General features: G+C 39.0%; 1 protein-coding gene across 1 annotated transcript in view; it reads right to left on the bottom strand.

Annotated features, from left to right (window-relative positions):
* Positions 1-24,497, bottom strand: part of SNX3 (sorting nexin 3) — a 43,771-nt gene that overhangs the window by 18,467 nt on the left and 807 nt on the right. The gene's annotated exons all lie outside the window — the stretch shown is intronic.

Genomic DNA, 24,497 nt, shown 5'->3' with positions numbered 1-24,497 from the left:
TATTTATATATGCCTTGTTATCTCTTTAGTCTCCTTCAATCTAGAGCAATCCTCCTGCCCTTTTGCCATTTAAGACATTGGCAGTTTTAAAGAATGCAGGCCAGATATCTGAGATACATTATACACTTGAGTTTGTCCTTTTCCTCATGACCAGTTTCATGTCGTTCATTTTTGTCAGGAATGTCCTTACAGAAGGAATGCTGAAGCTTTCTCAGTACCCGACATCAGAAAGCACGTGATGTCAGCTTGTCCTATTATTGGATCACTTGGTTAAGGTGAGGTCAGCTAGATTTCTCCCATGTAAAGATTTCTCCCATGTAAAGTTACCTGTTTTCCTCTTTATAGTGAGTTTTTTTTTATTCTTGCACTTACCCTTCATAATAAAATTTAGTGCCATTTGGAATTTACCCAGCTAAATTTAAAACTTATAGAACTGGCAGAGCACAGAATGAATTCTTCTTGGAGAATTCACATTTTTAGGTGAAATTACTTGCCTGACTTTAACCATTAAGAGAGAGACTGGCTTACTGCAGGAAAGCCCTACTCTCTGCCAGATACAGTGTGAACACGCAGATGTGTAAGGACATTATGTTCACAATTTGTTGATTCAGAAAAATTAAGAAGACTTATAGTCTACTTGGCTAGAATGAAGCCATGGATATTTGTTACTTGTCCTGTGCAAAATTCAGGGCAATTCTCAAGCTTCTGTGTAGCTTATGAAAAGGTGATGGACTGATCACTACATAAGAAACCTGGGGCATTCAGAAAGCTAGAAAAGAACAAGACTAACAGCTTGAAGAGAACTATTCAATATTATTTTATTGCTCTTTATATTTCCTAATAATATACCAGAAACAAAACTGCAAAGGGATGAAATGTTATGAGAGATGCCTATATGCCTGATACTCTTAAAAGGCTATTTATATAAAAGAGAAACCAGTCATTTCCCACAAGGTAAAACTAATCACATAGGGTAAAATCATCAGGAATCCAAACAGACATTATATACTAAAGAACAGATTTTGAAACCATGGTATAGAGCTCTAAAACAAGTGCTCCCTTCATGTCCAAGCAGAGGAAATGGCCACATTATTGGTCTCCAAAAAGCTAGGTCTTACACACTTACACAGGCTGACCTATTAAAGTCAGCAGCTCACAGATACCCTATATGTAACCTGATTATCACTGATAGCCAAGCAGAAAACCAAGCCTCAAAACGTGGTCACCTGAATATAGCTTAACAATAGATATTAGAAAAATGTTTACTAGGTGTTTCTAGTATTTCTTCAGATAGTGTCATGTGTACATTTGAAAAAAGAGACTGGCAAAGACATCAAAAGTATACCCAATAGACCATACTCTATTCAACCAATCCTAAGAGATGTAAATGGATGCCTCACTACAGTTCTCATTAAAAGGTTGTATTTCTCCAAATATCTACATCTAGAGATAAAGGATAAGCTGAGAAGTGCTTAAGCTATTACCTCGCCCTTCAGTACTTTTGATACTTGTTTTACCCAAACTGGAACAGCATGAATAACTGGAGATATGGTTTATAACCTAGATGAACTCTAAATATGGCTTGGGAGAAGTCATTGAAGTGAAGAATAAGCTTTTAGTCTGGAGAACCTTTGAAATGTAGATTGTCATTAAGCCAAGGTATTTAGTTTAGTTTCTTTCTTTCTTTTTTTTAAAAAATAAGGACGTGGCCTTCCTGTGATACAATTTCCCGTTATTTTAAAAGAAGTATCCTTTATGGTATAATTTCTGAGACAGTAGAGAAGAAATTATCTAGACTGGATTAATGTATAAACCAAGTAATTCCAAATACTTTTCCTACTTTGTTCATATTCTTCATTTGTGAATGGCAACAAGATTCATTTGTGAGCTCATGCAAGGTTCTCAATGAACAACCTTTAATGGAATTGTGCAGTAATAATTCTACTGTAAAGGAAAATTTGTTCTTAATAGTTAAGGAACACTTACATAATCCTACAGGCTTCTGCTGAAAGAACACCGCCTATTAACAGGGTAACCTTTTTTGAACAATTTTTGAAGTGCAAAACTACTTTCTATCTCTTTCCAACGTGCCGAATTGTAAGAATTGCCTCAAGAGGTTTTATTTTTTTTAATTTATTTTATTTATTTTTGGCTGCGTTGGGTCTTCATTGCTGCACGCGGGCTTTCTCTAGTTGCGGCGAGCGGGAGCTACTCTGTGTTGCGGCTCGCAGGCTTCTCATTGCGGTGGCTGCTCTTGTTGCAGAGCGTGGGCTCTAGGGCACGCGGGCTTCAGTAGTTGTGGCACATGGGCTCAGCAGTTGTGGCTTGTGGGCTCTAGAGCGCAGGCTCAGTAGTTGTGGCTCACGGGCTTAGTTGCTCTGCAGCATGTGGGATCTTCCCAGACCAGGGATCGAACCCATGTCCCCTGCATTGGCAGATGGATTCTTAACTACTGCGCCACGAGGGAAGCCCTGGACACTATCTTCTTATATCTTATCATATATCATAAGATATATCATATCTTACCACCAGGGAAGTCCCTCAAGAGGTTTTAAACACACTCCCATCCCCACACACTCCAAGTGCCCTCATCTAGAGAATCTCATTCAAATTAGCATGGGTTGGAATCCAAACATCAGTATTTTTAGGTGATTCTAAGGTACAACCAGGGTCAAGAACCACTGCCCTAGGCTTACTAAATGTGAAACAGGGTAGGGAGGGACTCAGGAATCTGTATGGTCACCAGTGATTCTAGTTTAGCCAGGACAGATAAGGGCAATATTTTACCTCCTCAAGGATAGTGATCTGGAACTAACACTATGAAAACACTGAACTGGAAATGGGATGCAAAGTCACTGTAAGTAAAACTATAATGTAGAAACCAGTGAAAGAATATTAGTTAAGAAGCTCTTTTCAGTAGGTGTATTTTAAACTTCAGTATATGCATTACCAGGCACATATGGACAACAGAGATCTAAAAAAGACACCCTCCTTAAGAGATATTTACAGCATAAAACTAGGGGGTGGAGAGCAAAGTAGTCTTCCAAGATTTATTACCTTTAGCAGTGAAAACCATAATTCATCACAGACTTACTGTTTAGATAAAAGGGTAGAAACCTGCACTACAGTAATCAGTGTAGAAATGAAATAGACATAAAACATACACACATGAATATATTAGGTTAAGTCTGCATGGTAGGCTCATAAAAAGTATCCTTACCAAAAAAAAAAAAAACAAAACACAATGGTACGTGCTCATTTGCAGATATGTCATTTTGATACATTACTGACCCTTGAACAATGCTGGGTATTAGTGGCATTGACCCTCCTGAGAGTTGAAAATCCAAGTATAATTTATAGTTGGCCCTCCAAATACATGGTTCCTCTCTATCTGCGGTTCTGCAAACATGGATCCTGTAGTACTGTAGTATTTACTATTGAAAAAAATCCGTGAATAGGTGGACCCATGCAGTTCAAACCTATGCTGTTCAAGGACCAACTGTATATCCTTTCAGACTTCCATATATACAAATTTTATTCTTATTAAAAATATCAGCTTCTCATTTGATATCGTTAACATGATTGTGTAGAGTCATCATCTACATGAGAGACAGTATAGTACAATGGTTAAAACATACAGCTCTGGAACCAGACAATCTGGTTTTAATCCCAACTCAGGCATTAATCAGCTATCTGACCCTGGGCAAAATGCTATGGATGAGAGCTAGATGAAGCCTTAATATAGATCCAGGGAACTGATATACTGTCCTTAGGACAAACCTCTAAAGGTAAAATTACTGGGCCAAAAGCTATGAATGTTAAGGCTTCAAAATGTCCTGCAGAGAGGCTGCTTTGCTGTAGACTAAGGAGGTACACAGCTGTAGTAGGCTGTTACTTTGGTGGCCTACAGTAAACAATGCCTCTCAGTATCTTTCTTTCTGTATCCTCCATATCTTTCTGTATCCTCTCCCATATCAGCCTGGCCATGTAACTGCCTTTGATCAATGGCATATTAGCAAATATCTATTGATTACAATAGGGCTGGTCCTCTTGGAACGCTTCTTCATAAAGACATTGTCTCTTGGAACCCAGCCACCGTTATTCTATTAGAAATCTAACTATCCACATGGAGGAAAACTCAGGACCTGATCAACAGCCCCAGCTTACCTCCCAGATGGTAGCCAGCACCAACTTGCCAGCTAGCTATGTGACTGAGTCATCTTAGAAATAAATCAGCCCCAATCAAGCTGCTCCAGTAGATATCAAGGAGAACAGAGATAAGCTGTCTAAGATCTGACCAAACTGTAGAACTGTAATAAAGTGAAAGTAAATTGTTGTTTTAAGCCACCAACTTTTGGGAGTTTTGTTACACAGCAATAGATAACTGAATCAGTAACCTGACTTTGGTAGAATCATGCTAATAAACAAGAAGAGACTGAGAGGACAGTATTTCACATATAAAAATGTGATACCTAAAGAGCGAATAGACTTAAAAAAAATTTAAACTCTTTGCTGTTTACTTTTGTACTTCCTTATCAGCTCTTGACTATTTTCTGAGTAGCTGAAGTTTCCAGAAAATCCAAAAGACTTTATTGATTCTGGATTATTCAGCAAAGGAAGTGTTCCTCCATAACTTAAGAAGCTTATCAAATGAGCTGAACCTGAAGATTTCCTACTCTGAACAAAGGCAAAGTTTTAAAATAATGGTTATAATTTAAGATTGAGTTGTTTTCTCTACAGTAACTTGATATATCTCTAGGAATAGATAGTATGAAATAGTTTGCCACCAATATTATAAAAGAATGAAGCTAAGGTGTTTCTTCAAAGAATTACCTGGAAAACTATAAAAAACATCAAAGAGGGTATTTAATGATTCTTAATTCTCTAAGACATGAGTGATCCCCATAGTAATAGACTCCTTTCTCTTCTAGTCAGAGTGATTAGCTATAGTAAGAGCAACTAGACAATGATATTAAACACTATATGCATGCATGATTTAAATTTACAAATTGACAGCAGTGCCATTACAATATTTTATTCCTTTCATAAAGCTGCACAAAGAATGATTATTGTTCTATTAACCTGAAAGTACTCAAATCACTAATGCAAAATCTTTTTATTAGAAATAGTAAGTAACTCTCTAAGAATCCTCATAATATACCATGACTAACAGCACAGGTCACAAGAGGATTTGTAACTTGTCATCAAAGGTTCAATATATTAATAATTAGGTCAGTATAATTTAAAAAAATTTCTGGCCAGCAGATCCTCTTTAACCGTTAGGTGTAATCAGTGTTTGAGGTAGGGCTGGAAAGCAAGGCATTCTGGTTCTTTCCCTTATAATGTAGGTTCATTTCAGAGTACTCTATCTAGCCTCTTTTCTTCTCGTACTTTCCTTTCCGTGACCTCTCCTCCAAGCTGTGTTGTGAAGTTTGTAAGAAAAGGAAATCATTCCAGATCCTTCACCTTTAGCCCCCGAACCCTACTTGAAACCCTATAAATATTTAATATTTATAAATATTAATGATAAAGTCTCATAAGCCATTAAACTGATGTTAGAATGCTAATAAGTATACAGAATAAAAGGCATTTACTGAGACTCTACCATGAACGCTGACTAAGTATATTGACATGGTCCCTGACTTAGATTTTATAAAGACAAGCATAGGTTAGGGTTAGGAGGTAGACACTAAGGAGAGTGGAATACCATGGGGCAGTTTCTGTGAGATAGTACTCAATTTGGGGAGTACATTATGATAAAGACATGTATGTACAACCTGTCAAAGGTCTTAAAGCTAATAGAAAAATTTTCTAAGTATATTTTCATGGCTGCTTACATCATTATGTATCAAAAGTTTTCAAGTTTAGATGTGGATGAAAAGTTTAAAGTCCCCGTTTTTTCCATTCACTTAAAGTATTCAAGGTAACAGCCATTAAGGTTGTATCTCAGAGAGAGACATAAGGTTTAAATAATTGTTGCAACACTTTTAGTGGTGGAAGTTCCTGACATGATACATTGTTGGGGGAACAAAATGCAAGCAAATATATATGAGTATATATACATTCATTCAGTATTTCCTTTGTATGATTGTAGACTTAGCATAATAGAAGCTAATCACAAATCTGTGACAATGATTTCTGATTCCTGGAAGCAGCAAACAAACAGACAAAAACACAGATAAATTAATCAAGCAGACCTGGGCTCAAGCCCTTCTCTGGAACTAAACAGTATGACCCTGTCAAGTTACTTTCCCCCTCTATAACTGAGTTGCAGTATCTTTAAAATGAAGATACTGCCACTTAGCTCAATTAAATAGGAACTATTATTACTTCACACATATTATCACTTATTGGATACTTAGTGTAAAGTTTCACTTTATGGCTGAAGAAACTCAAAAAGAGGAGATATGAAACTTGTTCAAGGTCACATGTCTACTAATAGGCAAAGAGATAAAGAGGATTCTTACCTATGTTCAAGGTTCATGCTCTTAAGGAACACTATGGTTAGAGTACCTGACCCAAAACAGATGTTAAATAAAAAAGGTTAGGGGCTTCCCTGGTGGCGCAGTGGTTGAGAGTCCGCCTGCCGATGCAGGGGACACGGGTTCGTGCCCCGGTCCGGGAGGATCCCACATGCCGCGGAGCGGCTGGGCCCGTAAGCCATGGCCACTGAGCCTGCGCGTCCGGAGCCTGTGCTCCGCAATGGGAGAGGCCACAGCAGTGAGAGGCCCGCCTATCGTGCCAAAAAAAAAAAAAAAAAAAGGTTAAAAACTCTACTAAAGGGACTCCCTGGTGGTCCAGTGGTTAAGAATCCACCTTCCAATGCAGGGGACGTTGGTTTGATCCCTGGCTGCGGAACTAAGATCCCACATGCCGCGGGGAAACTAAGCCCGTGTGCCACAACTAGAGAGCCCGTGTGCCTCAACTACAGAGCCCACGCACTCTGGAGCCCATACGCCACAACTAGAGAGAAGCCCACATGCTGCAATGAAGAGCCTGCACACTGCAACTAAGACCCGACATGGCCAAAAATAAATAATTTTTAAAAAATCTACTAAACATTTAATAAACAGTTCAACAACTACTATGTGCAAAGAGCTAAGTAATACTTGGTTAAGAGGCTTTTAAAAATATTTAAACACTGCATAACAAGTGCTTCTGAGCACCCATAAATTAACATTAAAACATAATAATATGAACTAACACAACACTGTAAATCAACTATACTCCAATATAAAATAAAAGTTAAAAAAACTTTTATTGACATATATACACTAATATGTATAAAATGGATAACTAATAAGAACTTGCTGTATAAAAAAATAAGTAAAATTTTAAAATTCAAAAAGAAAAAAAAGAGTACTTAAAAAAAAAACAGTTTAAAAAAAATACCAAAAAAAAAAAGGAGAGCTTCCCTGGTGATTCAGTGGTTGGGAGTTTGCCAGCCAATGCAGGGGACACGGGTTCAATCCCTAGTCCGGGAGGATCCTACATGCCGCGGAACAGCTGGGCCCGAGCACCACAGCTGCTGAGCCTGCACCCTAGAGCCCGTGAGCCACAACTACTGAAGCCCATGCACCATGACTACTGAGGCCCGTGTGCCTGGAGCCCGTGCTCCGCAGCAGGGGAGGCCACTGCGGTGGGATGCCCGCGCCACGGCAGGGAGTGGCCCCTGCTCACCACAGCTAGAGAGGGCCCGTGCGCAGCAACGAGGACCCAATGGAGCCAAAAATAAAATAAATAAATTTTAAAAAAACCCCATAATGCGTAAAACGTTGTTTCTTTAAAATATGGAACCTAAAAGAAAGGTGTAATGTATGGACTAAAAATGTCACCTGCCATATCAGAAGCAAAGGATGTTGAGGCCATCAAACCATCAGCCACTGCAGCCGGCCCTCCACTCCACCCCCTCACACTGTGCACCCTCCTCAAGGGATTCAGGATGGAGAAAAACAGGATACTGGTCCTAGATAGTTAAGGTGCATATCAAAGAAATGATTTCAATGAGCCCAGACTCTTGCGTCTTCCCATACATAAAAAGCGCTAAATTCATTAACCTGATGTCTGTTTGTCTTTATTAATCTTTTGATGTTCCAACTACCTGGTATTTGTTGCAAAAACTCCTGTGTATCCTAGCTCCTCCCTTACCTCTTTGAAACAGTCCCTCAGAGCTATCTGAGAGGCTGCCTCCCGGGCTTAAGTCTTCAGCAAGTCTGCAGAATAAACCATAGTTCTCATCTTTCAGGTTGTGCTTTTTTTTTTTTTTTCAGTCAACAAATGTAAAAAGATAAGGGTGGAACTGCTGGAATGGTGGGGTAAGGAGCTTGGTAAACTCTCTCCCTCCAAAAAAATCAAATATAAAACTAGTAGTTCTACCAGTGAGGCAACCTGTGCAAACCAGCACCATTGCTGCTAGAGGGAGACAGATCACTGATCAAGAGTAGAATGCAGAAAAGTTCCATATACAGGGGTGTTGTTAACAATAGTGATCTTGGTGGCAAACAATTGGGGAAGGCCAATACTGCAGTAGTCCAAGGTTGCAGTACTGACTGGGGCAAGAAACAAATCAGCAGACTTGCCAGAATTTTAGCAGGGGTATCCTGAGAATGGCACAGCAATGACAGGCCTTGATAAGCTCTCACTTACCCCTGGTGGTCTGAAAGGCTATGTGCTTGCACAAAGCTGTATGCAAGCTCAGAAAAGAATGGTGAGGACCTGCGTTATCCATACATCTGTAACGGAATATGAGTTCTTTCAGAGATACAGGAGAGATAAAGACATGAGAAGACTTGGCACAAAGTGAAAGTTGAAACAAACTTGTAACCTGGCTGATACTTTCAATTCCCCAACCTACATACAAACAAACACACTAGCAAAGGGCAGACGCCTTACTAGCTCAAGGTGTTTATGCAGAACCTCTGAACAGTCACTGTCTGACGACTAAAGCAGTCCTGATCCAAGGGTGACCCTCTAGGAAGCCAGGCTTAAAACACACACACACACACACACACACAGAGAGAGAGAGAGAGAGAGAGAGAGAGAGAGAGAGAGAGAGAGAAGAAAAATATCAGCAACTGCAAACTACAGACTTAGTACAGGCAAGTCCTTAAAAAAAATAAAGATATAGCATCAGAGCTCCCCTGGGAGGAAAGCCAAGAGGTGATCTAGCTCAACAGTCTCTAAAATGTATCATCTAAAATGCTTGGTTTAACAAAATAATTATAAAACATGCAAAGAAACAAGTAAGTGTAACCCGTATGGGGGTGAAAACAGTCAATAGAAACTTGTCTCTGAGGGTGTTCAGCTGTTGGACTAAGCTGACAAGGATTTCAAAGCACCTATCACAAATATGTTCAAAGAACCAAAGGAAGCCATACTTACAGAATTCAAAGTATGATGACAATGACTCAATGAACAGAGAATCTCAACAAGAAGAGATTATAAAGAAGAACCAAATTGGAATTCTGGAGTTGAAAAGTACAATAACTGCAATGAAAAATTCACTGGAGGGGCTCAACAGCAGATCTGAACTGGCAGACAAGAGAATCAACAAATCTGAAGACAGATCAACCAACTTTTCTATTCTGAAGAATATACAGGAAAAAAAAAAAATGAAAAAAAAAGCAGCCTCAGAGACCTGTGAGACTCCACCAAGCATACCAACACAGGTGAAACGGGAGTCTCAGAATGAGACAAAGAGAATAAATAATGACTGAAAACTTGCCAAGTTTGACTAATATCTTTAATCTGGACATCCAAGAAGCTCAATGAATTCCAAGTAGGAGAAACATAAAAAGACTCTATATACATCACGGTCAAAGTGTTTAAAGACAAAGACAAGCAGAAAATTTTGAAAGTAGCAAGAGAAAAATGACTCATCACATACCCCCCAATCCCCCACAATACGATTAACAGCTGACTTCCCCCTGAAACAATGGGGACCAGGAAGCAGTGGAATATTCAGAATGCTGAAAGAAAACACAACAACAAATAATTCTGTACCTAGCATAGTAGACAAAATTCTGACATGGCCCCCCAAATTCCCACCCCATGGTGTACACACCTCCTTTTAGGTGTGGTTGAGTCTTATGGATGTCACTTCAATGATTAGATTACATTCTCTGACAAAGTGAAAGAATTTTGCAAATGGAATTAAAGTCCCTAATCATTTTGACTTTGAGTTCATCAAAAGGGAGATTTTGGGGGGATGGGTTTGACTTAAATCAGGTGAGTCCCTTAAAAGAGGGCTTTAGTTCCTCTTAGACTAAAGAGATAGTCTGACTAGCCTTGAAGAGGAAGGCTACTATAAATTCTATAACCTCCAAGAAAATGAATTCTGCCAATTCTGTGAGCCTGGAAAGAATCCCAACCCTCACATGCGACCAAAACCTTGGCCAACCCCTGACTGTAGGCCTTGTGAGACCTGAGCAAAGGGCCGAGCTAAGCCATGCCCAGACCTCTGACTTATAGAAACTGTTAAGGTAATATTTTAAGGTACTGCATTTATGATAATTTTTTTTTTGCGGTACGCGGGCCTCTCACTGTCGTGGCCTCTCCCGTTGTGGAGCACAGGCTCCGGACGCGCAGGCTCAGCGGCCATGGCTCACGGGCCCAGCCGCTCTGCGGCATGTGGGATCTTCCTGGACTGGGGCATGAACCCGTGTCCCCTGCATCGGCAGGCGGACTCTCAACCACTGCGCCACCAGAGAAGCCCCAAAGTGTGCAGTTTTAAGTGTACAGAGTTCTGTAGCATTAAGTACATTCACATTGTTGTGCAACCATCACTACCATCTATTGCCAAATAATAATACATTCTACAAGAATGTTTAAAATAATACATTCTATAAGAGAATGAGTAATGGGTTCTTAAAACTAATCATTTGCTGAAATCAGCGCTTTCTTCTCCTTTTTGACAGTGCAATAAATAGAAAGCTGGAGCCAACTCTCAGATAATAACAGCAGCGGCTAATATTAAATAAACAAGATAGTATTTAAAGTCCATAACACACGTCATTTAATTCTCATGTAATTCTGAGGAAGATCCTAACACTCTAATCTTAGGATGGACAAAAAGTTCAGAGGGGTTAATTGATCAAGCACACTCAATTAGCAGGTAGGGCAAAACTGGGATATGAATTCATGTCCATAGTTCAAGTGTTAAACACTTAGAATTTGTTAAACGTTATCTCCCAAATAACAAAAAAATTAGTAGACTCTAAAAGAATGGAAGTCCATGGTACATAAGTACTCAAAGTTTTGTTCCTCTACCCCCAACACACATAATACTAAGTCCGCCTCCAGTTCTCTTCTACCATCACTAGGTTGGGAAAGACTGCCCCAGATGTTTAGATCAACTGGGAGAGAAGTCTAGCTTCCTTGAGAGGAAAACTTAAACACTATGATAGACCTATCAGTCAAAACCCAAAAAGAAAATGAGATATGTGTCAGGTCTTCTGTTGGTGGAATAACACCAGGGAACCCTATAAAGGAATGGATGGAGAGTGAGAGAAACAAAATGTAATGTCAGGGCAAGTATAGGAAATAACAATAGTAAATAACAGCAACTAGGAATTAAAACAAAATTTCTCTGCAGACTCTGGCATAGAATATAGAATTTCTAGCAATACTGACATCAAAAAACTGCTAAGATGTCTCTGAAACCACATGATGCTCAATTTCCTAAAGTAATAAAATGATCCTATCAAGAAAATAAGTCGGACTTACCTGCTGGCAGTGGTTAAGATTCCGCCTGCTTGGGGGCTTCCCTGGTGGCGCAGTGGTTGAGAGTCCGCCTGCCGATGCAGGGGACACGGGTACGTGCCCCAGTCCGGGAGGATCCAACATGCCGCGAAGCGGCTGGGCCCGTGAGCCATGGCCGCTGAGCCTGCGTGTCCGGAGCCTGTGCTCCGCAACGGGAGAGGCCACAACAGTGAGAGGCCCGCATACCGCAAAAAAAAAAAAAAAAATATTCCACCTGCCAATGCAGGGGACATGGATTCAAGCCCTGGTCTGGGAAGATCCCACGTGCCACGGAGGAACTGAGCCTGTGCGCCACAACTACTGAGCCTGCACTCTAGAGCCCGCGAGCCACAACTACTGAAGTCTGCGCACCTAGAGCCTGTGCTCTGCAACAAGAGAAGCCACTGCTATGAGAAGCCCGCGCGGTGCAATGAAGAGTAGACCTGGCTTGCAGCAACTAGAGAAACCCCGCGCGCAGCAACGAAGAGCCGATGCAGCCAAAAATAAATAAATTTATTAAAAAGAAAAAACCTTGCCTCTTGGGCAACTTAGAAAAAAAAAAGAAAATAAGTCTCTAACCTTTGTTTGATTAAAAGAGAGAAATTAAGAAAATTTCTCTCTCTCAATCAGTAAAGAATGGGGTGTGTCTGCAGTCAGTCACACCTAGAGTTTGGCACAGGGGTTCACAGTGACCAGATTGTGAGTGACCACTGACCAGAAACACAGAGAGACAGGGCAAAAAGGTAAAAAGCAAAACAAAACAAAACCTCAGGAGAAAAGGCCCTGGGTGCACTGGTCCCTTCATATATGGGCCATCCTGTATATTTGAGGCCAATATCAATTATAGTCAACTAAAGACAAGTCAAACAAGTCAATCTGAATTCCAAGGAAAACTGGACAAAGATATGTCTGGTAGTCTGAGTCTAAAACTTTAAATAGCCCAATATAGCTAACGGCTACTGTATTAAAGCAGATTTAGACAAAGAGTATCAAAAGTTCTAGAGAAAAGCAGATCAAAGAACATATTAGTTCTAAATAATCCACTGAAGTATATCCATAACTGATGTCCTACTTCAACCTATAAAGCTTTTCTTAATTTTATTGAAGTTTGATCAGATTCTATATAATTATAATCCTTCTACAATGCTCTGTTAGCTTTGACATTCTTGAACCTTCTTCATAAAGAAGCTCTGGGTACCATACATATTTCATACATATTTTTATATGCTTCATAATCTTTTAAGTTGGATTTTTAAAACCTATTCTGTCACAAGTGGACGTGGGTGTTTTAAAAGATTGTTTTTGTTCATTTTGAATGACTGCCTCAAGTTAAGGTTCAGGTTTCTTCTCAAAATAGAAACATAAAAAATCGTGTGCCATCAGAAGAAATTATTTAGTTATACATTCACTGTTTGAAATCCTTAAATATATTTTAGACTTTGAGACCTAGAATCACAAGTTGCAATAGTCAAAATACTTTTCTCCTAAGGTGTGCAGTGAATGGAAGATACTTTTGCTTTAAGACTTTGCTTGGAATTATGGAGGGTCAAAGGCCTTACAATAGAGTATGAAATCTTTTCTAAGTTTTAATCAAGAGCCAATAACCTAAGGTATTCATCACCTAAAACATTATTTTACACTTGTCTAGTCTCAGAAGTTAGCCCTCTCTCATACAAAGGCAACAGCAAGGGTAAACAACTGTATCAAAGATTAGGTGGTTCTTCCTCTTATACTCAATACTTTTAAAAAAATGCACTGTTAATCTTGACCTACACTTGGACAGCCAAAGTGACAGTCTTTTAGTAATTTTCTCTATAGTCTGGAAAACTAATCCTCTACAGGCTATTAAGTAACACGCTTAACTTTTTCCATGAGAAAAAATATTTTTCTATGCCTTTGGTAAAACACCTTGGCAGACTAGAAGGCAAGGGATAATGAGAGCTGATGGTGCTAGATTCTGATGGAGAAAAGAAAGATACGGCTGTGTGGCCTATGACCAAGGCTCAGAGTCAGGCTGAGCCCCAGTCCCCACTGACTCTCATTCTCTTGGAGTGAGTCTACAGTGTTTCCTTCTGTTGGAAATGATCTTTAGGACAGCAGCATGTCATTCTTACTAGCTTCCTATTGCTGCTTTAACAAATTACCACAAGCTTAGTAGCTTAAAACAACACAAATTTATTATCTCACAGTTTTGGTGGTCAGAAGCCTGAAATATTATCTCACAGTTTTGGTGGTCAGAAGCCTGAAATGAGTCTCAATGGGCTAAATCAAGATGTCACTAGGGCTGCATTCCTTCTGGAAGATCTAGGAGAGAATTTGTTTCCTTGTCTTATCTAGATTCTGGAGGCTACCTGCATTCTTCAGCTCATGGTCTTTTCTTCCACCTTCAAAGTCAGCAATAAGATCACTCCAATCTCTGCTTCCATTGTCACATCTTCTGTAACTGACTCTCCTGCCTGTTTCACTTATAAGGACCCTTGTGATTATACTGGACCCACCCAGATAATCTAAGACAACCGATCCATCTCAAGATCCTTAATTTGATTATTATCTCCAAAGGTAATATATGTAAAGTAACATATTCACAGGTTCTAGTTATTAGGGAGTAGAAATCTTTGAGGAATTGTTATTCTGCTCCCACAATCACCCAAGCCACAGGTGCCACCAACTATGACATTTGGAGGTCCCTAACAAGTAATGTGTGGTAAATAAATGTTGCCACAAATTCTTTGAAGAACCTTCCATCTGAGAGGTGGAGTCTATTTGAATCTAGACTAGCTTTATGACTTGCTTTGACCAACAGAATGTGGTAGAAGTGACAAGCAAGTTTCAGAGCCTAAAACTCAAAAGGTCTTGCAACTTTCTATCTTCATTCTCTTGGAATGCTATTCTAAGACTGCCATATAAGGAAGCCAGTATAGCCTACTGGAGAATGAAGCCATATAGAAGAGAACGAGGCACCCCAGGGGATAGCCAGACATGCCATCAAATGCCAGACATGCCAAATCTCCAGCTCAAAAGCTGGAGAGCACAGGCAAAAACTAGCAGAGAAACTGCCCAGCCAAACCACAGAATGGATGGAAATAAATCACTGTTTTATATCATTAAGTTTTGGGGTGGTTTGTTATGCAACTGATACAATATTGGTTAGTGGGAAAACCAGCCTATACAATGTATATATATCTGGATGAGCTTTTGCAAGGAGGAATAAATAAGGTCATTTGGGTTAGGTTTGGGAGGAGGACAGCAGGTAAACTTTCTTGGCTATATTACAAAGCATGATCAGGCTGATAAAGGAAATGACTACTGTTAAGTAAGAATGACCCTGGTTTATTTCTATGATCTGTTGTAACTGGAAATGAGAGTCATTATAGTTTCTAAGAAAAGGCAGTCAGATAACTAAAACTATATCAAAGAAAACAGAGAAGAAAGTGCCTACCATACTGCCTGAGATATAGCAATTGCCCAAGAGATGCTTAAAACAAAATAAACCATAAATAAAGAGGTAGAGAAAGATGTACGAGCCAGACAGTAACAAGGGGTCCCAGGGCATAAAGTGGTCAGAATCCAGTATTAATACTGTGTGACTTTGGCAGGTTATTGACATCAGATGTTGGCAGTGAAGGACGGAAAAGACAGCTGCTCTCTCTGCCTAGAACATTCCCGGCCCATTCTGCCCTTACACCCCCGGTCCCTCATGCAGGCTTGGGTTCCTACTGCACATTATGACTATCTTCACCAAGTAGTACCATTACATTGAACTGAATTGAATTGACCTACCTCCCTACCTCCAGTCTATAAGTTTCTTGCCTTTAAGGGCAAGACATATGTTAGCACAGTGTCTGGGATGTAGTAGGTGGTTCATAAATGTTCATTTATTGGACACTTTTAGGGAAAACTGATAAAAGAAAACGTCTAGTCCTGTTTCAGGTTGGTGTGAACTTGCTAAATGCAGCAACCATGTCTTATTAAACTTAGCATTCCAAGTGCTCAATAAAACAACTGGCCCACAGGAGCTACTCAAATGTCAAGTTAATCTAAAAAGAAATTTAGTTAGATTAGAATCTTGAGAGAATAAAACTGGGCAAATACACAGAGTACAGATATGAACCATATCCTAACATCTTAGCGAAAAGCTCTATAATTTATTTCAACTTCAGTGTATCAACATCAACTACCCTTTAAACTAAGATAAAAATTTTACCAATTTACTATATTGTCCTGTTTTGAGAGCTAATATTACAGTTCCTTAATTTTCAACTTAACCCCTTTCTACAACTCAGACATTAAACTTACCCACGTCAATAGTTCAACCAATACTAATTTAATCATTTAATAATGGTATACTGCCATAATACGTAGAGAGTTACCATGTAAGAACACAAAACATTAAATGATGATATGGCATGAAAAATTAATTCTGAGCTGAAAAATATCCAAACCCCAATCCTGGCTAGAACTGACTATAGTTTTGTCAGGCACCATCTTCAGTTTTGCCACTGGTTTATTGACTGAACCTCAACTACCATGAACCAGCTGCTTAACAGTTTTTATCAGCACCAACTCTCTCTAAGTAGTTATTCAAAGGAGTTTATGAAAGGCTTCAAGTAGGAAAATTAATTTTATAAACTAAAAATCCTTGTGCTTGGCCTTAATACGAATAGTAGATGTAATCTAATAACTCACAAAGTTAGATTGTGTCTTTGCAAAAACAGGACCTTCAGAAGGAAAAAATGGCATCTAATATTTCCATTCAGCACCGAAGAATAGGACTATGCTTTAAAATCCTATTGGTATTTGATGAATGTCTAAGGAAAAAAACCTAACTAGCAGTGTTATATTTAACTACCATTTCGTCCATCATTTACTGCTGGCATTCTAATTGAATGTTTTTTTCAAAGTCTCATGTTTTGAAAATAAGATTCTCCAAGTGCTTTTGATTTCCAATACTTCAATGCTACATAAAATTTAGACCAGGGATTGGCAGCCTTTTTCTCAGATGGCAAGACAGTAAATATTTTAGGCTGTTGCAACTACTAAACGCTGCCCTTTCAGTGCGAAAGTAGTCATAAATACTATGTAAACAGAACATTACAAGGTGTGCTGTGTTCTAATAAAACTTTACAAAAACAGGGAAGCCCATAGCTTGCTGATCCCTGCTCTAGAGTGATTAGTGTCTTAAGAATGTTCTCAGTTATATAATATGGAGGTAATATTTGAGTGTAAATTTAAACAAAGATCTGGTGATACACAGAAGTATGCCTAGCCAACAAGATTTTTATCTGCTTCTATTTCCACCTGAAGATGATCAATAATTGCATGGCAAGCGAGGAGATTGAGAACTAGACACGAGAAGGGGAGCTTTGAGGCTCCTTTGTTCCTCTCTATGGATTAGAATGCCCAAACTTCCTACAGAACAGAGACGCTCATACCACAAGGACAGGAATGGAAAAAACAGAAAGCAAACAAGCTGTAGGTGGCAGGTGTGGAATAATTTTAGGAAAGCCAAGGAAACAGAGATGCTACATCATTGATAAAATCAAGTCTAGAGGGCAAAGAATTTAGAAAGTGACCATTCCAATATTGTTAGGCACTAAGTAATTTTATTAAAATAATTTAAAGTCTTCCTATGATTCTCTGGTAAGAGACATTGACCTCACTTACTTAGGTGGCTCAAACAATATACTCCATCATTCAATGTCATCAGCTAAAATGCTGGTCCTAGGTAAAACCGCCTATAGTTTTAAAGTCACTGAAGGCCAAAAAATGTTAATCATCTATTTTCAGTACCTCTAACCAAACTCAACCCCATGATATACCTCTATCAATACGCCATGTCTTCATGCGTGCCTCCTTTCTCTACTCACCAAAATTTTCTCAGGAAGGGATGGAAACTTATTCACATTTAAGAATGTCAAAATGGGAGCTCAAATTTTATTTCTTACAAATCAAATGAACTTTCTCTAAACACTGAAATTTCAGTCATCACCAAAGGAAAGAATCAAGAGACATGATCAGAATGTTGCTAGAGCCATACCCTAGAAGGCTGATCCCAATCACTTATTTGCCACTGTGGTGAAGCAGAGAACAGTGTCTGTTCCTCCTTTCTTCATATGGCTGCCCAGCTAGACTAAATTCCAGCTTCCTTTTTAGCCAAATGTGGCAATGGGGCAGGAATATGCCTTCCCCTTGGCTAGAATATGGATGTGATACTGGGAGCTGATAGTCACAACACCAGCCCTGGACTGCTAGAGACTTCTTCACAAGAAAAAAATAAACTCATTTTTTTGAGGTCTCTGTGAGACCAGTCCAAACTATATCTTAATTGATACAAGCTTTCTGGCAAACTACAGCATATGTCACATTTTACTACCCTGTCTAATTTCCTAGATTCTAAGTTAAATATTTCTTTAAAAGAAGTAGAACTTCGGCTGAGAGCTTTAAGTCATTTAACTAAGAAATCAGTAAACAGCAGTACCAAGATTACAGTATTGCTTTTCTTGGACACCATCTTTTTTATCTAATACTCAAAAAATTGCTGGCTCTGCTTACATGGAAGCAGAATATGGTACAAACATAGAAGTATCTAAAAGTAACAGTTCAATCCTTTTTTTTTTTTGTAAGCATGATTGTGAAGGTGAGGAGGTGAAAAATCTCTCATGGAATCACCAAAACAGCTAAAAATTAAGCACTTGTAGATTTTCCACTTTAAAGGTATAGAGTGGGAATATTAATAAAATATAAAGATTTTTTAAGTGGATAGATATTTTGTCTCTTCCTGATTTCTGGCTTACTCTCATGATTATTACACAGGGATATAGACATGGATGGTGCAAGACAGGGGCAAAAAGATCTGGCTTGGCTGAATGTAGTCAATGCCTTCCCTTCTTCCCCCAAAGCTAAGCTGCTGGCATGCTTTCAGCTTAGTATCTAAACTGTCTCCCCTCTAAAAATAGTTTTCATCTTTGGCAAATATCACTGGTTTTCCTCTTTGCTGTAAGGATCTGCTTCTTCTTTCTTTTTTTCCCCCCAGAATTTGCCTTTTTAAAAAACTCATCAAGGCTACCAACCATTGTGGCTCCATATTTCTTTTTTCATACTTCTCTGCTACCTGTCATTTCTCAGAGACAGAAAGCTTGGTGCCACCAGGGATAATCCTTGCTGCATACCAGTAAGGTGGCCTTGCTGGGGTGCTTTTTAAATTGCCACTTTCCAAATCCCACCCCAATTAAAAGAGAATCTAAAGGGTTTCGGAAGTGCTCCAGGTGATCTGAATGTTCAGTGAGGGTGGAAGAAAAAGGGCTCTGAAGGTCAGAAAATATACATCTAAATCCTAGTTCTGCTATTTAATAGCTGTGATTTTGGACAAGTTACTTAACCTCCCTAAACTTCATTTATTCCAAAGAATCCACTGCATGCCAAGCACAATGTCAGGTGTTGAGTAAGGGTGATCATGACAGTCCCTGTCCTCTAGGAGGTTAGAGTAGAAGAAACAGGAACTAAAGGAAGCTGCAGACAAGAAACAGACTTAATCCTAATAGGGCTACAAGGGCACCCAGGAAGGAAATCCAGTCTAGATTCCAGGGATCAGCAAAATCTCTAAAAAGGTAAAATCAAGGCTGAGTCCTGCAGGATAAGTAATGATAGATGAGGCTGCTAAAGGAAGACTTTTTAACAGAGGAGGAAGTGTGTGCAAAGGCCTGGATACCAGTCAGCTTCCTTGGGAGATACAAGTAGTTCAGCAGGACTGAAATAAGGATGAAGGAAGGACAATAGATGAGGACCAAGAGTGACTTCAGCTTTCACATTTGCGAAACAAAGATATCATCTGCTCTGCTTGGTTACCACAAAGATCAAATTATACTATATATAGCAAAGTCCATTGAACAGAGCAGGTACTCAAGTGATAAATCCCCTCACTTTTCAGCTTTAACATAACATGAGAAAGCCAAGCAACACACTTTTTCTTCAGGTCATCTCATCATAGCACAGAATTCAACAGTAAGCTCTTTTAAGCTATTTATTCTTCCTGGGTGCATCTTATCTACTGTGGATTACTGAAGAGTCAACTCTCAGGTCTCAAGGGTGCCAACACTGGGATTTCCTTCTAAAGGTTCAGACACTTGAGGGTTACCCAACACTAGGCAGTAGATAACAAAGGTTTTAATGTATTGTTTTAAATTCAATTAACTGCAGCTGTGAAGCAATTCTGACCCAGGACCAGAATACTTCAAATCCAACCCTGGCTCTGACACTAGTTAGATAATTTACTTTGGGTTAGAGACAACTTTCTGTGCCTTGGTTCCCTTATTTGTCAAAATGAACAACATAGAACAGACTCCCTTAACACAATATAACAGGGCTACTTTTTAATTGCCACTGCCTCCCTCCCCCCATCTTAAGGGATGGGTTAGGTAAGATGAGACTCTTCAAAGCTAGCAAAATGCCTTTCCCTGATAGAGATCCTGGAGGTGAGCTGTAGCTGGCAGCAAATATGTATATCAGACAACATCTCATGGCCAACTGATAAAGCTACACAGATCCTGCAGATGTCCTTTGGCTCCAAAATGCCTTGATTCTTTAAAAAACTATTTTGGCCCTTTAACAACTGATTCTTATAAATCCTAAAAACAAGTCTAAAAATTAACTTATTTCTGATCAGGATATTTATGACTCTCAATTTAAAATGAGAGGACTCATCCAGAGAAGAATCACCAATACAGGTTTAGAATGGCAAATACTGTCAAGATGCGACTTTCACTATCTTTCTCATCACACTGTTTATTTGCAAACTTTACTATTCAGTGTTATGTTTTAATATGCCTCAATTTCAAAAAGCTTCTTTTAGAACTATGTGTAGTGATGAATATTAACTAAAATTTTTGTGGTAATTGGACTTCCCTGGTGGCACAGTGGTTAAGAATCCGCCTGCTAATGCAGGAGACAGGGGTTCGAGCCCTGGTCTGGGAAAATCCCACATGCCACGGAGCAACTAAGCCCATGTGCTGCAACTACTGAAGCCCGTGCGCCTAGAGCCCATGCTCCGCAACAAGAGAAGCCACCGCAATAAGAAGCTCGCTCACCGCAACTAGAGAAAGCCTGCACACAGCAATGAAGACCCACCGCAGCCAAAAAGTTAGTAAATTAATAAATAAATTTATTTAAAAAATTATTGTGGTAATCATTTATATATATGTATATAGCAAATCATTATGTTGTACACCCTAAACAAATACAATTTTGTAGGTCAACTATATCTCAAACTGGAAAAAAATACTAGTACAATCATAGGAAACATACTACCTTAAAATATGGAGTATTCTATTCATTATTTTTGTTCTTAAGTGTGAAATTTACTATGTTCTGAATGGCATCACAACTTCCCACATGGAATGCCACAAAATATATGTTTCTTGACAAAAAAATTCAATGATTTTAGTAGCTCAACTGCACAATAACATAGAAAATGTAGTTAGCTGATCAAAGACTTGTTTTTTTTTTTCGGTACGCGGGCCTCTCACTGCTGTGGCCTCTCCCGTTGCAGAGCACAGGCTCCGGACGCACAGGCCCAGCAGCCATGGCTCACGGGCCCAGCCGCTCCACGGCATGTAGGATCCTCCTGGACCGGGGCATGAACCCGTGTCCCCTGCATCGGCAGGCGGACTCTCAACCACTGCGCCACCAGGGAAGCCCCTGACTTTTAATTTAGAAGTAGCTGTATTTAGAAAGAGGTAACTTTTGAGTGCCTATTATATATCAGTCACTGTGCTAAAGAGATTTATGTGCATTGTGGCATTTATCCCTATGAGGTAGGTACAGTCATCCCTCAGTATCCACGGGGGATTTGATCCAAGACACACACACCTCCATATTAAAATCTGCAGATGCTCAAGTTCCTTATATAAAATGGCTTAGTATTTGCATATAACCTACACACATCCTCCCTTTTACTTTATTTTTTAATAAATTTATTTATTTATTTTTGGCTGCATTGGGTCTTTGCTGCTGCACGTGGGCTTCCTCTAGTTGCAGTGAGCAGGGGTTACTCTTCGTTGCAGTGCGTGGGCTTCCACATTGCAGTGGCTTCTCTTGTTGCAGAGCACGGGCTCTAGGCATGTGGGCTTCAGTAGTTGTGGCACACGGGCTCAGTACTTGTGGCTCGTGGGCTCTAGAGCACAGGCTCAGTAGTTGTGGTGCACAGACTCAGTAGTTGTGGTGCGCAGGCTCAGTAGTTGTGGCACACGGGCTTAGTTGCTCTGCATCATGTGGGATCTTCCCGGACCAGGGCTCGAACCTGTGTCCCTTGCATTGGCAGGCGGATTCTTAACCACTGTGCCACCAGGGAAGTCCTTCCCTTTTACTTTAAATCATCTCTACATTACTTATAATACTTAATATACAATGTAAATGTTATATAAATAGTTGATAGTGTGCAGCAAATTCAAGTTTTGCTTTTTGGAACTTTCTGGAATTTTTTTCTATTATTTTAGATCTGTGGTTGGTTGAATCCTCCTATGAGGAACCAGCAGATTCAGAGGGCCAACTGTACTATTATTAGCATACCTATTTTACAGAGGGGAAGTGGAGCTTAGATTCTGCACCTTACTCTGCTAATAAATGATAAATCTATTCTTTGAACTCAGAGCTAAAGAAAGATCCTTAACTTCACTCCTATTCAAAACAGTTGTCTCCAGGTACAACAGACCTTAATTAACTTAAAATCTCCAGAAAATTAAAGTTACATTATAGCACAAACTTCATAAACAGTGACTGAATCTCACCTTTAGCCTTCTCTTTAGTATGCCAAAATAATTCTAGACCCTGAGCTTTCAAAAACCTTTAATCTTTATGGTGCTCTCTGCCATATCTACCATTAGAACAATTTTAAAAAACATTACCACTGTACCAATTATTTTCAAAAGCCCAGAGATATTAATCAAATGATTCTAATAGTCTTAAACACTATCCTCAAACCAAAAGATAAATGGAGATTGGGAAACTTGCATTCTAAAGTGCCACCATCCAGATAAAATTACTCTGTGAATTAGAGTAATTTCAATCAGATCCTATAAAATGGAACATTTTTCTCAAGATTAGAATGAGACAGTAACTATAAGATAGTTTAAGGGCCCAAACTTTGTAACATAAAATGGTTTGCCACATGTCAAATTCAACAGCAGAAGGCAAGCAGCAGGAGCTAGGGATAGCAGGAAGAGTTCAGAAAAGTAGTAATAAAAAAAATGACAAAATGACTTACCTATCCATCTCCCTGGCAGTTCTACCTTAATTTCTCTCAAAAATCACATGCTGCTAAAATAAGTTCTACTATCTTACTATATGGTGTCCTGAGTTTTAAGTTAATACATTACATTATTAAGAGAATCCCCAATGGCATTTCATAAGCATTAGAAACTCAATTACATTTTCTTAGAGGGCACATGACTTATGACTTAACAGTCATTAACACAAAACAAACTGGTGTATATAATCTAACAAACCAGTGTAGATGTGTACTTTGTTAATTCCTTAACTCATTAATCACTCTTAAAAAGGATTTTAATCTCCAGAATACAAATGATCATACCATAAACACTATTTTTAAGTGTCACATAAGCTATTTGGTAATAAAATATCAGATGAACTTTTAAACATAATTATCCTACTAGAGTCCATTTAATATAATGCACTCAGCATGATAAACACAAAGTTATTAAATGGAGGAAATGTAGGCAGGAGATTCCACTTCAGTTGTGTGACAGGAAGTAGTAGCTCTGGAAGTTTAGAAATAGGACCACCAAGCTCTGTTTTAGCACAAGAAATAAAGGAAAACATGCTAGTGAATAAGGGTAAAAGAGGAAGTTCTTTTTAGTGAACGATCTGCCATATATTTAAGACAATCCCAAACCATTCCAAGTTAAAAAAAAGTGCCTCATTTTTTTCACTTGGCTTACGTGATAATGTACTTCCCTAGGTACACGGGAGCTCAAATTTTGCAGTTTCACTGTAACAAGACTGCTTGTGGCCCACACATCCTTAGGGAGACAACCATGGCTTGTAACATGAACCTGTTCGTTTCATATCTTAAAGTTTGACGACTGTTACATTTTTCTAGCAACACATGAAAAGTAAATCATTTTTTAAAGTAAGTTTCACAACAGTGAATAAACTGAACACTACTAAATTGTACAGTTAAAAATGGTTAAGATGTTAAATTTTGCTGCATTTTACCACACAAAAAAATGTGAGTTCATGAGAAATTACTCCACTTAAATGTTAATAGTAACTTGTTATGTACATTTTGATTACTCTAAAACCAAATTCTTACGCTTAATTTTTAGTAATTTGTTGTTGTCATTAACAGCTGGATTCGTTTTACATAACTAATTTTTAAGGATACTTCCATACATGAGGAAATTCTTTAATTCTGAACTAGAGAGTGAAAGTGAAGCACTATTCTCAATTAGCATCTTTCAAATCATCTGAATTTTTTACTGCCAACAAATACTAGTTATGAAATTATAAATGTGTTTCTACTTCAGCTGATTCCTTCATTCAGTGAAGTGCAAATCTCAAAAGTAGAAGAGCAAAATCCTAAATGAACAGGCTTTTCTTAAAGCAGTGGTAGTTTCGATTGTGAGGTAGGCAACACTCCCCACTCCTCAGCCTTTAGCACGACGGTGGCCCAAAATACTAACGTCAATCATTTCCAATCACCGTTCTCTCCTGGCTCAGCCCTACCAAATTTGCCAGGCTTTTGT

The sequence above is a fragment of the Leucopleurus acutus genome (genome assembly GCF_964270905.1).
Source record: "Leucopleurus acutus genome assembly, chromosome: 15".
NCBI lineage: Eukaryota > Metazoa > Chordata > Mammalia > Artiodactyla > Delphinidae > Leucopleurus > Leucopleurus acutus.
This window is presented reverse-complemented; position numbering and strand designations above follow the sequence as displayed.